We start from the raw sequence: 4,274 nt of genomic DNA on the forward strand, positions 1-4,274 counted from the left end.
ATTCAGCCCTTCCTCTTAACTTCCACATTCCCTACTTGGAAGCCCACGACTTGAGAAGGTGCCTCAAAGATCCTCCTTCTCTTAAAACAAAACACAAGCCCACTCATGGGCTAAAAAGAATTATTGCCAAACAAACAAAAAGATGCCAAACCTCACTCATAATTTTTGAAAACGCAAATCAAAACAACAAGACAGAATTTTTCATCTAACAGACCGGGTCAGCAAAGTTTGATAATGCTCAGGGTTGGGGAGGGTGTGGTGCTTCAAACTCTCTGATATCCTGCTGGATGGAACCCAAACATGGGGCAACCTTTTCGAAAACAATTTGGTAAAATCTATAAAAATTGCAACTTTGCATGCCTTTTTCATGGAAGTTCCAGTTCTGGGATTTACCCAACAGCCATACCTGTCAAGTGTGCAAAGTGTATAGTTAGAGGGATGTTTACTGCAGGAAGTTTATGATTGTGAAAAACTGAGGAGAAAAATCCTAATTGCTCACCCATAGGGTCTCATTGTCACCCGTCAATACAAAGAAATAATATGTAGTCATTTTTTTTTTTAAAGGCAGTAGATGTGTATATGCTCACATGGAAAATGTTGGAGACAAAAGATACAAAAGCAAGCACACTGAGAAGGGTTGTGCACAGTGTGAATCCCATTTGTGGAAGAAAATAAAATATGTGTATGCTTGCAGACACATAAGCATTATCTAGGAAGAGTTACAAAAACTTCACAGTGATGATCTCTGGGGGAGAGGGACAGGGTGAAGAGGGAGGGACTCTGGGCTCTAAACCCTCCGTGTTACTTAAATTTTTTTTTCCATTTTTTTTGTTCCCTTACTTCTCCTTTTCTTTTTTCCTTTTTAAAAAAATGATGACCATGCATGATTTTTATAACCTATAAAAATAGTAAAAAACATAAAGGTATTGCCAATAGCTAGACGAATCACTCATAGATCTGGATCTTAATTTCTGTTTTAGAGAACTCTCAGAGACAAGCTCAATAAGCGTGTATGAACATTTACAAAAGAGACCCAATGTTTTTATTAATATATCTAAGGTCTAGCAACCTCAGGCCCTTACTGTTCCTGTTTTGGGTTCTATGATTTATTTATTCATTCGTCCCATATTTATTTTGCGCCTACCATGTACCAGGCAGTGGGACTGAAGCATGGGGCCATTAGTCTTTACAACACGAAGGCCGCTTAGATCCATCGCAGACATGGTCCAGAAGGGAAGAGAGGCAGACCAATGCCTGTAGAGGCTGGTACCCATTCAATGAACACTTAAGAGATATTTTCTATGTGTATCCCATGAGGCCAGGGACATTCAAACCAAAGTGATACAATACAACCCCTGCCCTCTCATGAAGAGTCCCCACCATGGTGGGAAAAATCACGTATTACAAACAGAATGTGTAAGTGTAGTGCAGTGAGGCTTGGAGGACGGCGGTGTGCCCAGGACACTTGACCCAGCCTAGGAGGTCAGGGAGGTCCCCCTGCAGCAATGGGGAGTCCCAGATGAGTTAGGAAGACTGAGTCTGGAAGGTGGGCCAGCTGGGAAGTGGAGGAGCAGGGAATTGGGGGCAAGGGTGGTTCTCAGTGCTGAGCAGGACTGGAAGGAGCAGAAGAGCAAAATGGCAGGTTGAGCTATTCATCTGCTCACCCTGCTAAGGAGTTGAACTTGATCTGGAGAGTACCAGAGTGACAGAATCTCAAATGTGTGCTTTATAAAGTTCAGCCTGGCCACAGCTGCAGCTGTGATAGAGGAAGAAGAGAAAAGTCAAGGTAGAAACAGGGTCCCACTGTGAGTCGCTTCAATCAGGGCAATGCTGATGATGTCCATGTACCGTTATTAATATTTTCCTTAAATGACCTAGTGAATCCTTAAAGGAGTTCCTTTAATGAAACTAGTGAATAAGAAAAGAAGGACAAGGGGTGCCTGGGTGGCTCAGTGGGTTAAAGCCTCTGCCTTCGGTTCAGAACATGATCTCAGGGTCCTGGGATCGAGCCCCACATCGGGCTCTCTGCTCTCAGTGGGAAGCCTGCTCGCCCCACCCCCTGCCTGCCTCTCTGCCTACTTGTGATCTCTGTCAAATAAATAAAATCTCAAAAAAAAAAAAAAAAGAAAAAAAGAAGAAGGACAGGTTCCATGGTCCAGTTTTGGACCCAGGATTAGGGGATGGCAATGGGAAATGGCAGAGAGGGGACAGTGAGAAGGGTCTGTGGGTGCTGATTCAGGGCCCAAGGGGCCCAGAGATCAGGGAGCGGGAAACTGGCAGGGATTGCTGAGGGACTGCGGCTGCTGAATGAAGCCCCTGCGGTGCTCCATGGCGCTAAATCCTCTCTGAGACGTCCAGGCAGCACGGGCCCCAGCCAATGGGCCCCCTCTTGTCTCACTTTCTCTACCCAGTTCCTGTGCCTCCATTCTCCTCCAGCCTCAGTGGTCTCCCCCCTGCTGCTGGATCCCCTTCTTCCCAGCCTTTCTGTATTGGGGGCTCCAAGACCCTGTGTTGGTTCCGTTCTCTCCTCCCTCACCGCAATGGAGAGTCATCTTTTCTCCAGGCCTTCAAGGCCGTCTTTGTGCTGACAACTCCCTGAAGCCCCTTCATCCCTGGTCCCCACGCTCACATCCAACCTGGTCCCTGGTCCCCACACTCACATCCAACCTACTGATGTGTCTGTTTGGAGTGCCAATGAACATCTTGAATTCATGTCCCAAATGGGACTTCTGACCTCCCCCAGACTTAGGTCTGCCGTCTTCCCCATCTCGGTGATGGCTAACCATCCCTTCCGGGTTTTACCTTTGATAGCTATCTTTGAATCGCGTTTTTCTTGTACTTTATACCCAATTTTCAGTAAATCCTCCTGGCTCTATCTTCAGAGAAGAGCCAACCATGTCTCACGCCACCACCCGAGGCCACGCTACTGTTCACTGTGGTCTGGGCTCACTGCCCCCATCTTGGTGCCCTTCCCACCCCCACGATTTAAAGACGGGCTCTACTCCAAAGCCTCCATCTTGCTCTGCAAAAACCGAAGTGGGCACAAAAACCTGCGTCTCCCCGTCCTCCCTCTTTGTCCCCCTCCGGTCATTCGGGTCTCCCACGGTCCCTGTTCACAACGGATGCAAAGGTGTGCCTCTGCCTGCCCCCTCCACCCCACTTCCCTGCAGGCCTTTCCTCCTCGAGCCTTCCAGGCCCGGCTCCACCCCGTGCTCCGCGCTGGCCGCGCGGCTCTTCCTCCCGCAGAGCTCGCCGCTCTCCACCGCACCGTGAAATCTACTCGTCCTCTTCATTGTCTGTTGCCCCCTAGGATGCGGCAGGCAGGCGGGGAACCGGGCTCGCTATCTCCCGCGCCTGGAACTACGCCGGCATGCGGGAGTGCTCTCAGTGTCTGTCTGTTGAAGCAGCGAGCAGACCCCAGGGAAGAGCTTCAGCTCGGAAGGACGGGCTGGGCCGGGGTGGGGTGGAATGAATGGCCGCGGGGGGCAGGCACAGACGCTGCTGGAGTCGGTAGGGCTGCTGGAAGGCTGGGCCGCGGGTCTGAGATGGAGCCCACGGAAGGAGCTCGGGGGTGAGGGGACTGAAGGGTGAAGGGGCTGAAGCCCCGATGGGGGTCCTGAAAGAAGGGGTGCGCGGGGATCGAGCTGGGAGACTGGCGGGGGCCAGCGGGCAGGTGGGCGCGGAAGAGGGGACTGGCCGGGCAGGCAGTTGGGACCAGGCAGTGGGGCTGGAGGCAGGTCCCCACGCCGGCCGCAGGAGGGGAAGCGCGGTTGCCCGTGACTGTCACGAAGCGGCCAGCGTGAGACGGACGCGCAGAAGGTTCTAACGCCGGACAGTGCCGTGGGCTCCGCGAGGAAGCAGCCACCCGAGCTTTCTCAGGTAAAAGCCAGCGCCTCATAAATGCGCGGACGCGGACTGAGGGGCGGCACGAGGGCGGGGCGCGTCACGGACCCGGGCAGGGAAGGTGCCCGAGGCGGCCGAGCGGCGCACCGCGGCCCGGGAGGCTCCGTCGCTGAAGCGGGGTGGGCTTCGGTGGGCCAGTCGGGAAGGAAGGACCCGGCCCCGAGGCCCGAGAGGGCGGCGCCGAGGCACGCCCGTCCCTCAGGCGAGCGGCCGAGGGCTGCGACGGCGGCCCCGGGCGGTGAGCGCGCGGAGGCCGGCGGAGCGTGGGGAGGTGCGCGCCGGGAGCCGCGCGGCCACGCCGGTCCCCGCCGGAGGCAGGCCGACAGCGCGGGGCGCGCCGCACAGACGCGGCCACGCGGAGCCGCGGCCCC

This window comes from Mustela nivalis (genome assembly GCF_964662115.1).
Source record: "Mustela nivalis genome assembly, chromosome: 8".
In the NCBI taxonomy this organism is placed as follows: domain Eukaryota; kingdom Metazoa; phylum Chordata; class Mammalia; order Carnivora; family Mustelidae; genus Mustela; species Mustela nivalis.